Source organism: Bufo bufo, chromosome 7 (genome assembly GCF_905171765.1).
Source record: "Bufo bufo chromosome 7, aBufBuf1.1, whole genome shotgun sequence".
NCBI classification, from domain to species: Eukaryota; Metazoa; Chordata; class Amphibia; order Anura; family Bufonidae; genus Bufo; species Bufo bufo.
The window spans coordinates 29,333,121-29,346,623 of record NC_053395.1 but is presented as its reverse complement, the minus strand read 5'-3'; the positions used below and the strand labels follow the sequence as shown (position 1 = coordinate 29,346,623).

General features: G+C 42.2%; 1 protein-coding gene across 1 annotated transcript in view; it reads right to left on the bottom strand.

Moving 5' to 3' along the window:
• NTN3 (netrin 3) overlaps positions 1–13,241 on the bottom strand; it is a 67,280-nt gene extending 54,039 nt beyond the window's left edge. The window contains exon 1 of the mRNA XM_040439285.1: positions 12,787–13,241. The gene's annotated coding sequence lies outside the window, so the exon portion shown is untranslated. The remainder of the gene's footprint in view (positions 1–12,786) is intronic.
• Positions 13,242–13,503: the final 262 nt, after the last annotated feature.

Genomic DNA, 13,503 nt, shown 5'->3' with positions numbered 1-13,503 from the left:
TGCTGTTTTCCATGCAGCACCTTTAAGGTGGCCATAGCATAGCTTGTCAGCAGATCCTGCAAACATTGACGGTCCACCAACACATATCTAATGTCTATCGCCTCTTAGACTCGTAGATTCAAGCCTGCGGCGCACCTCTGTGCCGCACGCCGCTTTTGCGCGGTCAGGGTTATTCGTGTAAGGAGACTTATCCCTTGCAGAGAAAGGGTTAAAGTGCCAGACGTCCCTCTCCCTCTTTCTTTTAAGAGCACATAGTTGAAAGGTTGCCCAGCTGAGATTAAAAAAATACTTCCAGTACAAAAACTAAACAGTTATATATACCGAATATGATGTGATCATTGTGCCAAAACTCCTAGTCACAGACTGATACACCCCAGCAGTGCTGGAAGCAGCCCCTCAAAGACAGATACACCCCAGATCTATTCATCACATGGCTCCTGAAAGAGCCCAGATCCACTCCTAACAGCCCCACACAGACAGATACACACCAGAACTGTAAGGGCTTCATATAAACAGGTATCATTTACAATGGGAGAAAAAGCTGGCGCAGTGGTTAAAAGCGCTGGCTGGAAACCAAAGACACATTGGAGGCTCTAGCATTACTCCATGCGTCAATCCATTTGTGACCTCGAACGACACTTTATTTCCATTTCTTACTAAGAATGAAAAAAAAAAAAAAAGGATTGTAAGCTCTTGTGTGCTGTGCGGAAAATCGCTGCAAGGAAAATATATTCGCTTAATGGAATTAAAATGCACAAACTAATAGCAGCCCCTCAATAGTGGCCGTAGTGCAGACATTGCAGTGGCCGGGGGGGGGGGGGGGGGGGGGTCATCATTTAACTTGGTCACAGTGTCCTTTACAGGACTGTAGCCTGTCCTGCTTCTTTTTTAGAAACCCACGCGTAGAATGGTTTACTGATCAGGGCTTTTACCCTAGTACCAAAGTCTAGTAAGGCCTCATGCACACAGCTGTAGATGTTTTTGCGCTCCGCAAAACATGGATACCAGCCGTGTGTGTTCCACATTTTGCAGAACAGAACATCTTGCCCTCTGGAAGAACTGCCTATTTTTGTTGTCCGCAAAACCGACAAGAAAAGGACATGTTCTAATTATTTTTGCATTGAAATGAATGGGTCTGCATCCAATCCTCAAAAAAATGCGGATCGGATGCAGGCCGAAACCATGGTCATGTGCAGGAGGCCTAATGGTGTGAAATCCCTGATCCTACTAGAGCCGCTTCTGCCCAGTAGTGGTTGATGCAGGTGGCCTGAGAACTCATGAATGGATGCATACCTGTACGCTGTAGGGTCCAGCCTTGTCGGGTTATGTCCCTGTACTGACCAGTATTTAGCAATGTAGCATTTAGTTGGGGCACCTTACTGCATATTGAGTAGTAAAGGGTTCATATAACAGTGGCTCAGTGGTTAATAGCACTGTCTAATTTGAATGCAACCAGATCATCATCTATATACTCCTTATTCTTGAGTGGGAGCAGCGCTGCAGTAACCAGCTCCATCCATGACACAATCTCCAGAGCTACTCCCTGAGAGCGGATCGGTGGCGGGGGGGGGTGCAGAGTGTCGAACCGCTGCAGATCAGATGTTGATGGCCTATGCTGAGGATAGGCTATCCATATAAAAGGAGTAGGCAATACAACAAGTGTTTGGTGCACCTAGCCTGTTATATCTGACTTGGGGTATCCCAAATATAAATTCTGGTTAAATTCTGCTATTGGTAATGTTAAATTATCTGGAAAGGTTGAAATATGATGGAGCACATATTGTAAGTGTTGAGCGTTTGCAGAAACTGCTGGAGCAGCGCTGAACCTGTCTTATTTTCCTAAACTCAATATAGCTGCTTTTCAGTATGAGCCAAACCCACAGAAACCTCTTCCCGCAAAACCATATACTTCCAGCCCCACAGAGGTCTGCCTACATTTCCACCCATAGCACTCTAGTAGCTGACCGTGCTGTCATGCCATAATTTGAAAAAGCTCCAATATTTGGCCGCTATAGACTATCTTGGCCTGCAGAATTGGGGACAGGAAACCTTCATTCTCCTGTTCCATAAAGTCCCAGATATTTACTGCATAGCATAAATATCTACAATGTCCAAGTGATTTTAGTGGACATCATGTAATACCTAATTTGTCCTGTGGTGGTGCTGCATACACTTACAGCCTGAAACAGGTCTGCCTACGTTTTCACTCATAGCAGTCTCTAATAGCTGACCGTGCTGTCATGCCTTAACTTGTAAACGTTCCTATATTTGTTCACGGTCTATCATCTTGGCTTGAAGAATGGGGGACAGGGAACCTTCATTATCCTGTTCTATAAAGTCCCAGACATTTACGGCATAGCATAAATATCTACAATGTCCAAGTGATTTCGGTAGACATCGTGTAATACCCAATTTGTCCTGTGGTGATGCTGCAGGGAAATTGAGCACTTGCTGTCAGATCCTCCCACACCTGATCGCTGGGGATTCCTGCAGCAGGACCCCATGTGAAACAGCATATCTTTGGGTATGCTTCTAATAAAAAAGGAATTTTCCAAAGGAGACAACCTCTTTAAGGCCTCCCCGTGTGCAGGTGATAAGCCTGCTATAATGGATTTAATTGCTTGGTCCCCAACCACTTGTAAAATTTGCATGTGAATGAGGCAGAGCGGGCCTTATGGTGACATTGACGACGTCACGGGTCTCATCTACCAAAGCTGCTCTTCATTTCTCTATGTCGGCTCTTGTCAGGGCATTAAATATGCTCTCTGAATGAGAGAGCATTTAAGGAGGCCCCATCAATTCAGGTACGGGACATGCAGAGGGAATGACGGCATTTTACTAATATAAAGGGACAAATACTTGTGCACCTGCTGCAGGCCAGGAAGGTCAAAAGACCAGCTTGCCTGCTCTCCTAGCATCTCCAGAATCCTAACTCTTCTACAGAGATCCATTGTCCTGACCAGTATATATATTTCTCTCTCTGCCTCTTGCTCCCTCCTCCTCTTTGTGGTTTGAAATACAAGGATCAGTCTTCCACAGGAGCTCACACAGACCCTTCCGTCTTGTGTTTATAGGGGTACAATTGGGAATTATGTGCCTTCTGCATCTGTAATTAGAAGGAGGGGCAGGAGATGAGGGCTTAGTTTGAAGTGATGTTTTTTTTTTGTTTTGTTTTTTGAAGCACAGACAGTTAAGAAGGGGAATTCTCAAAAGACCCAGGGACTGAAAAAGAGGGAGGGGGGATGGAGACGTGAGTCGTACTCTGCAAGTGCTAGTGTCGGGGTGGCGGTATAGTTAGCAGTAGGTAAAGCCACCCACATCACAGCATTTAACTGCCATGCAAGCCAGTGTTTCATTACCTGATGATGTTGTACACAGCCCCATACCCATTATTATATAGATTCATGGCTGTAGGTGTAAGAGATATTAAAATACCAAAAAAACTAAAGAAATACTATATGTTTTTCTTGATGATTACTCTAGGTAGGTGATAGTTATGACATACTATTGTGTGTTGCTACCTTTTGGCTGGGTTGGCTAGTTTACACAAATGATTTTTGTTGCCCGCCGCAACCTTTTTCTGGAGTTCTATTTTTTACTTTTTGCAGTATATTTAAAGGGAAGTTATCGCATTACACGTCCGCTGGTCTGCTAGCATCATGGTATAGAGCAGGTGGAGCTGAGCAGATTGATATATCGTTTTATGGGAAAAGATTCAGTGTAAGTTGTATTTCTTTAATTTACATTCCTGCTCATTCTTGGCTTAGGAGTCCAGTGGACGGTCCTATCAGTGATTGACAACTATATGTGTACACTCATGTAGTGAAGACTGCGAATCACTGATAGGACCGCCCACTGGACTCCTAAGTCCAGAAAGAGCAAGAATTTTAATTAATAAATTACAAGTTTTACGATTTCTTTCTTCTCAACAAGGGAAAATACTTAAATGGTAGTTGTAGAAACAAATCTCTATCACTGAGGACAACTACCTAAAACATAACTTTTATTGAAGATCATTAAACACGGATCCCTTACAGGGGACCAATATGTACATGGACAAACACAGAAAGAGCTATACTGGACCAGGTAGACCGTAAATACTAAAGGATAGAGGAGAGGGGGGGGGGGGGGGGAGGCAGCACATCAAGTTCCCTAGTATCTGTCCCTAGATATCCCTCAAGAAATCCTCTGCCCAGAGATGCACCTGGATGGTAGGAGCACTCTGTCCACGTGCCTAGACTACCTACGGGACGAATGTTATCATGTTTTAATTGCGTCTGTATTTCTATACCTTTCTCGATATTTATCTAACATATACTTAGTGTATACTGAGATCCAGGTCAATTTTCATCGATAAACCACGTATAGATTTTTTAGCTTTAACAAGGGCGTTACAAGGACAGGTAGTCTAGGCACGTGGACAGAGTGCTCCTACCATCCAGGTGCATCTCTGGGCAGAGGATTTCTTGAGGGATATCTAGGGACAGATACTAGGGAACTTGATGTGCTGCCCGCCCCCCCCCCCTCTCCTCTATCCTTTAGTATTTACGGTCTACCTGGTCCAGTATAGCTCTTTCTGTGTTTGTCCATGTACCTATTGGTCCCCTGTAAGGGATCCGTGTTTAATGATCTTCAATAAAAGTTATGTTTTAGGTAGTTGTCCTCAGTGATAGAGAGTTACTATTTCTTTCCCCACAAAACTATATCAGTCTGCTCAGCTCCTCCTGCTCTATATCTATCGATCTCATATTTATCTATATTCTAGCTACAATCACTCTATCTCATTATCTATCAATGTAATTATCTCATATCTATTAATAAGACGCAAATTATCTATCTCATAACTATCTATTTTCAGTTGTAGCGTCTATCTATCTCATATCTTTATAGCTATATCTCTCTATCTCTTATCTTTATATCTATCTATCTATCTATCTATCTATCTCGTATCTATCTGTTTATCTCGTATCTGTCTATTGATCAGTTGCAGTCTCTTTATCTCATATCTTTATCTGTCTTTCTGTCTATTTATGTATCTTTCTTTACTAATCTATCTTTTCTATCAAATATCTATCTATATCTATCTAGATAACTCCTTAAAACAACGCAGTAGATGCTCCTACATTTCTATGTGAAGACACTGATAATACAATGTAATGTACCCAAATTTGCCAGCAGACATTTCTAGATTTTTACTACCCATTCAGTGTGGATTAAAAATAAGAACTTCCCCTCTAATCTAGTCCAATATATTCACGTAGATTGCTTTGTCACAAAACAGCTGTCTGGCCCATGCCCCTAAATTTGTTTTAATGCAGACCACCACATAAAAATGGAAGTGAATGTACAGACACAGTAAACTTAAGTTTCATTGCTGCAGTAAAGCACTAAAACCCTTTTTGCTGTGTTTGATAGAAAGACTGCAGAATAAAGTCTCCGTCTCGTTTGTGGCTCTGCTGTATCGGCTGATTCCTGCAATGCCAGAAATGGAGCTGACATATGGCTTGTCCTCCAGTGCAGGTGGGGACAGTGGCTCTGTGTGGGCAGCTGCTCGACTGCTTCTATGCTGTAACATGCAGTAACCATGACATATATAACTACATGCTTCAAAAGTGTATGGTCACTATTAGAACACCAGTCTGCAGTTGTACCTGTATAACCTACCTAAAAAGATGACTCCACACTATGTAAAGGGGGAATTACCAGAGCAAGATATGTGAAGACCCAACGAGCCACCTGGGAATCCTGTGACATTTCCTATCTGAAGCTTGGGGAATTGTGAGTGCAGCTCTGGAGTATAATACAGTTTGTAAATCAGAATCAGGACAAGATAAGTAATGTAATGTATGTACACAGCGACTGCACCAGCAGAATAGTGAGTGCAGCTCTGGAGTATAATACAGGATGTAACTCAGGATCAGTGCAGGAGAAGTAATGTAATGTATGTACACAGAGACTCCACCAGCAGAATAGTGAGTGCAGCTCTGCAGTATAATACAGGATGTAACTCAGGATAAGTAATGTAATGTATGTACACAGTGACTCCACCAGCAGAATAGTGAGTGCAGCTCTGCAGTATAATACAGGATGTAACTCAGGATGAGTACAGGAAAAGTAATTTTTGTACACAGTGACTGCATCAGCAGAATAGTGAGTGCAGCTCTGGAGTATAAAACAGGATGTAACTCAGGATCAGTGCAGGAGAAGTAATGTAATGTATGTACACAGAGACTCCACCAGCAGAATAGTGAGTGCAGCTCTGCAGTATAATACAGGATGTAACTCAGGATAAGTAATGTAATGTATGTACACAGTGACTCCACCAGCAGAATAGTGAGTGCAGCTCTGCAGTATAATACAGGATGTAACTCAGGATAAGTAATGTAATGTATGTACACAGTGACTCCTCCAGCAGAATAGTGGGTGCAGCTCTGGAGTATAATACAGGAGGTAACTCAGGATTATTTTGGATTAGCATTTTAATATATGAACATAGCGAATCAACTTTTTATGTAGATATTTATATATCCATATTTGTGCTACATATCCACGGGGATCAATGCAATGTTTAAAGGGAACCTGTCACCTAAAAAACGCCTCCCAAACCACCAGCATTACCTTACAGTAGCCAGCAGTATATTCCTAAAGATCCTTTTCTTCCTCCGGCCAGATGCACCAAAAACGTGGAAAATGAACTATAATCCCCTACACCCGCTATGTAACAGCAGAGTTTGAAGTCAAGGGGGCAGCGGCCTGCTCGCTTCAAGTCAAGATAACCACGCCCCCTTTCCCTGCGCCTTCACCTCTGATTGACAGCCGCGCACGTGAACGTCTGACGCACACTCCCACTCGGCCGGCTTTGCTGAACAGCCGAAAGCTGTCGGCTGTCAATCAGAGGCGAAGAGGCAGGGAAAGGGGGCGTGGTTATCTTGACTTGAAGCGAGCAGGCCGCTTCCCCCTTGACTTCAAACTCTGCTGTTACATAGCGCGTGCAGGGGATTATAGTTCGTTTTTCAAGATTTTGGTGCATCTGGCCGGAGGAAGAAAAGGATCTTTAGGAACATACTGCTGGCTACTGTAAGGTAATGCTGGTTGTTTGGGAGGCGTTTTTTAGGTGACAGGTTCCCTTTAAGGATTGATAGATGTTGTATAATGAATGGCCTATCCGGCATACTTCTTTTTAGTAGACAATATGTATACAGCACTTCTCCTGACTATGACTTATCTCAAAGGATCATATAAAATATTTCTCACCAAAGTCGCACAGTGACGCTCTCCATAGACTGCACTGGAGCCTGAACTTGACAGCAAATTTTTCAAGTTACATAATAGTCATGTACAATTCAAATGTAAAGAAAAATTTGCCGTGAACCCGTAGCCTACTTCGAGATATAGACTAAATAATATTTTTTTAATGCACATAATAAAAGTAATAGAGGGGTTCTCCGGCTTCTGAAGTTTTGCCGCAACCACTGAGATCCCAATCGCTACGAAGCCGGATAAAGTGGAAAACAAATTAAAATCTTGGTGCATGTTTGCAAGGGGTATTTCTACTTAAAGAATTTAGGCCAGAATGGGGGGGGGGGGGGGGGGGGGGGGATTCCATTCCACCCATCAGGAATACCCCTTTTATATTTATCCAATGCATCTAAAATTAAAAAAGAAGCAAATATTCTGAATAAAAGTTGTCCTACAGTTTTGTGTATACAGCCCCCCTTCAGATCTATGTGCCTCTATGGTTAAAGGGCAGTTAATTGCACCATGTGCCCAAAGGCTGGAAGTGCAGGTCCCTTCACAGGCTTATTGGGGTCCAAGTGGTGGGACGACCACTGATACGCCATAAATGATCATTGTGGGAAAATGCCTTTAAAAAATGTTTTAATTGTGCTTTGCTTTATTAACTCCTCCTGCCTCACGCAGTTGTTCTTGCATTCACTATTTTGGTGTATTTCGTATGACCGTCAGTGTTGAAAGTAATATACTTTTTTCGGAGAGATCAATTGTTATTTTTTTTCCTCGCAGGGCAGAATGTCGTGATCCTGACCCCACCGGTGCACGTGCTGCTTAATGAGATGAGGTCCAGGTTTCCCTCCTCAAACATCTGCATCAAAAGAGCCCAATCATGGGATTTCAGGAACTTCAGGTAGGCCGCTATGAACCTTTCTTTTAAACTTTAACAGTGGGTCACCAATCTATGACCCAAAGCTGGAGTATGACCTGGGCCAAATGGTGTAGGTCTTCATCGGCATGTTTCATCTGCCTCTAGCATCGAATGAGCCCATCATCCAAAATGGCAAAGGACAGCCGGAGGTGTAAATATTCAGAGTAAGGTCGTGTTCACATCTGCACCATTTTGTCCGGTTAAATGCCAAGCTCCTTGACGAAAGCCTGGAGGACCTTATTAGAGTCAGTAGGTCCTTATTGACTATAACAGGCTTTCCGTATTTTCAGCATTTAACCAGACTGTATAGCTCTATAGGCTTACAGTGGTATATGTCCCCCATACTCTCCCATATTAAAAAATGTATAATACTTTTTTTTTTGTGACATGCCTCTGTGTAGTATCGTAAACTATACCAGTGGAGGCCAAAAGGACACTGGTCAAAGGAATGAGGGCCTACAGATAGATTTCAAGTATATACGCTTGGAGCTTTCCCAGTGTAAATGTACTAATACTTGTATACCTATAGAAGGTATTTTAGCTTAAAATATTTGTATAATACTATGAAAGATGATCTGCATTTTCCAGAAGCATCTGCATCCTTGTCTATGGGCTTTGTCTGGTATTGCAGCTCAATCCTATTCAAGTGAATGAAAGAGCTGCAGTACCAGACACATCCCAAGGATAAGGCTGGCGCTATTTTTATGGGAAAACAGATTTCATTTTTTTTTCCTTCCTAATCTCAGACAACCCAGTAGCCAAATCAGCAAGGGGTTGGAAATGTAGTGGATCAAATAAACAAATTACATTTTTACACCAAGCCCTCCAGCACTTTGCATAAGCTTCCCAATAAATAATAAAAAAGGACACCCCTTTAAATAAACCGGCTGAACTTTTCCATGTGCGCTTGGCAGCTGAAGACATCTGTGTTGGTCCCATGTACATATGTGCCCGCATTGCTGAGAAAAATTATGTTTTAATATATGCAAATGAGCCTCTAGGAGCAACGGGGGCGTTGCTATTACACCTAGAGGCTCTGCTCTCTCTGCAACTGCCACGCCTTCTGCACTTTGATTGACCAAGCCAGGCAGTGTAAACGTCATCACACCTGGTCCTGTCAATCAAAGTGCTGCAGTAGAAGAGAGATCAGAGCCTCTAGGTGTAATGTCAACGCCCCCGTTGCTCCTAGAGGCTCATTTGCATATATTAAAACATCATTTTTCTCAGTAATGCGGACACATATGAACATGGGACCAACACAGATGCCTTCAGCTGCCAAGCGCACATGTAACAGGTCAGCCAGTGTCGTAGGTACAAATCTGCTGACGGATTGCACTTCATGACTTGAAATCATTGCTCTTCATGGCCAGTAATTCTGGCTATACGAGGCACAGCACACACGTGTAAGGTTCCCTTCCCATTATCCTGAAATAAAATATGGGCTGCCATTTTTGCCAACTTGCCACTTTATTCTTCTGGCATTCAACCAATGCTATAAAGTTTGAGAGTTGGGCATTCAGTCATTCCGGTTTATCGGTGGCAGTAAATGCTTGGACAAGACTGGACTTAATGCCAATAACTGAGTCTCCTAATTGAAGCGGAGCAATCTCTTTATAAGAAATTTCTTAAGAGAGGACATAAATTTAAATTACAAGACGTCTGCTCCCCATCAAATCCTTAGTTGGCCTGCCTGTCCCGAGTTTTGTACTTTATACTTGTGCATGCAAACAGTTTCCCTATCAAATGGCTATAAATGTCAATCGTGTGAGTTTATCCGTCGTTATTAATTGGGTTTATACTGAAATGTATCTTCTGCACCGTAAATTACTGCAAGTGTTTGGCTCTAGTAATAATGTGTGCCTGTGGTCCTGACCCCAAAGGGCCTTTGAAGTAGAACACTTTACTCTGATGACTCCTTTCCGAAACGTAACGACATTAAGAAGAGAACAAAAAAAAAAATATCTCATTCTTAAAACACAAAAAGTGATCTACCTGACCTATCCCCCCTGGAAAGCACATAGTACCACGCTCCAAAAATCGGAAGAGAAGCTGCAGCTATGGAACAGCTCCCCCTAGTGGACACGTCAGTTCCCTTAGCCCTACACCTTCTGTCTTGAGAATCTTATTCCTGTGTGTAGCTGAGAGGAAAGTCTTTGTCTGTACGGCTGATACTACAACTCCGAGCATTGCCTGGAATATTGATCTGTGGTTGTGCAGAAGTTGCATCCGATCACAGTTCAGTTTCATACATTACATATCAGGTGTGTAAACTGACATTTCTCCGCTGGTTGCAGATGCTGGGTATGGATCTTAAGTGTCATCGCTTGCTCTCCAGTGCTGCCTCACGTCAGCTGAGAAAGCAGCCTGCAGAACACTTGAGACGTGTTCACATAGGATTCGTTGAGCGTATTACATGGACCCGTGAAGACGCAAGCTGCATTGCAATGAGTTCACGTACCTGCTGAATAGCCGGGATAGATTTGCAGCCCAGTTTTGGGTAAGTAGGGGGTTAGTAGGCAGAACAGATAGTTCTGAAAATGCCTACACTTGCCCGCTGGGTAAGGCTTCGTTCACATCTCCCTTAGGAGATCCGGCAGACTGTTCTGGCACAGAGCAGCCTACCGGATTCTCTACTTCACCGCCGGATCCTCATGGACTGCAATGAGGTCCGGCGGTGATCTGTTCGATTTCCGACATAAATGCAGGGTTTTGGCTGGACAAAAACCGCTGCATGCAACTTTTTTTTTTTGTCCGGCCGACAGCCGGGTCTCCAAAACGGAAATGTGAACACAGCCTTAGGGCTCAAAGCAGAATCCACGAATGAAAATCTCCAAGACACACACCGGGGTATAAAATGGGCCAATAGCAGTGTATTACAAATCAGCGCCAAACAGATCTGTACTGTGGACTGCTGGGAATGGATTGGAAATTGTGGAGCAATTTCATTAAAAAACCCTTAATAATTTCCTTCAAGTTGTCACATAGGCACAATGGATGGATCTAAGGTATACAAGTAAGTCTGCCCTAATGGTTTCCGTCACACCTGCCAGTGTATAACCAGAGTCTAACCAGTTTACAGGAATACAAGGAGTCAGAGGTAAAGCCCTATATATATATAGTTTGGTTGAAAATGGCCAATGAGGAGTAGCATGACAAAAACACAAAATAAGATATGAGATTGCAATGCGATAATCCTTGCGTAGAGCTTAGTAAAAAGGGCAGCGCAAGTCCGATGCAAAACGCATGGCACATATAGGCACGGCCTGCAAAATACAGCTAGCGTGCACCAATATGCTGGGGACGGACAGGTGCTTGAGTAGGCACAGTAGCTGCTCAGCTGCTGCCGTGTAAATGGAAAATGACAAGGAGCGTACAAACATAACAAGCCGGGTGACTGGCAGAGGCAAGACGTGATACTCGGTAGATTGTATTATTATTGATATGCGGTGAATTGGAATTTTCCTTCATAAGGTTTTCTCTTTGAAGCATTTTTGGTGCATGGATTTGTACAATATCTATCTGTTGATTGATCTTTCTGTGCACAGTTAAACATGTAGAAATCTCCCTGGTCTATAGAATTATTCTCCAGTCTTCTGCAAACTACACCCCCTCCCCCCAGCTTTGCATGTCGGGCCCATTACCTCTTTTGATTGCTATCTGCACGTTTATAGATAAGTTATAAAATATCGTTTTTTGAAAATTGACCATTCAACAGGAGGATAAATCGCTGTACAGAAGTAGCAGCAAATGTTTCAAACAGTCATTTTGGCGTAGTAATGAATAGAAACAATGGCAAGTGCTAATATAATGTTCCTAATATACTAAAACTAGATGCCAATGAAACACAGTTGTAGATGGAAATGTATACAGATAGATAGAAAGAAAAATCAATCGATAGATACTATAGATAGAAATAGATATCAGCAAAACAGATAATTAGATAGATATCAGAAAAAACATAATTAAATAGATGTTAGATATAAATTAGATTAGATAGATATTGGATAGATACATAGATGATAGATATATAGATACATAGATGATAGATATATAGATAGGTAGGTAGGTACATAGATAGATGATAGATAGATAAATAGGTAGGTAGATACATAGATAGATAGATAGATAGATAGATGATAGATAGATAAATAGGTAGGTAGATACATAGATAGGTAGGTAGATAGATAGATAGATAGATAGATAGATAAAGAACATCAGTTTTCTTATATCTTAGGTCTCCTATTTGCTCTCCCCCCGGTAGATATTGCGTGACGCTAAGATCCCATCTCTAGACACCATTCATTACATAGTAGATCTTGGCTCGCAGCCCAACAAAAAATATTATATACAATTCCAAGTGATTTAAAATAAATAATGAGAAAAAGTCCAGCAACACTAGAATAAGAAAGGTAAGATGAAGAATGATAAGAATTCTGCAAGTGTAGTGAAGAAAGGCGCGTATTCTCTTGGGTGTTAATATAAAATAAAAAAAATAACATAAAAAAAGCAACAAACCCCCCCAAAAAAACCTATCTACTTATAGATGTAATATGAATGATCATTTACCAGACCTTACATTCTCTCCGGTCTATAAGACATGGGGCAGCATTTAGTCAGCAACTTACAATTTGAAGACTGCGGGAATATTCTCGATATCAAATCTTCTGTTCCGATATGGAGTTAGTATCCGCAGGTAATGGTACCGACCACATCCAACAGCATTTTCCAGCAAATGTCACAAAAGAAACGCAGGGTCCTCGTAGGATTTCACTGATTTGAAATTCTCCCGGTAAGGTTGTTGCCTCCAGACGAGAAGAAAAGATTTAAAAAAAAAAAAGGAAAAGGGGAAAAGGCATAAAAGAAAAAAGAAAAAGGAAGAAATAGAGAGTAAAATGAGGAATATTGGTGAAGTTTGTGGAGGTGTGAGAGGATCAGGCTGGATGCTGTGCTGTACAGAGCAGACTGAGATGTGCTACATACTGGAGCAGTGTGCTTCCTCTCCTCTACCACTTCAAGGCAATACACTTTGCTCTGGCAATTCCTCCCCCTCCCACTTCTAAGTATTACTCCTTCTGAGGCTCTCCGGTGTGAAAGGAGGGGGGTCCCAGCAAGTAAAGTGTGTGCGTGTGTGTCTCAGACACTACTGATGGGGAGAGTAAAGGGATGAGGACACAACACAAGAATGAAGTCATTATATGCAGGGACAGAATTTCCAAATTTTCCATTGTATTTCATTCGGCTGCTGGATTAAGATTATTTATATATTTTTTTTTGGGGTTTTCTTTTCTGTGGTCTGTTAATTCTTCCTCTGGTATTTGTTGTCACATTGTACTAGTCATCAA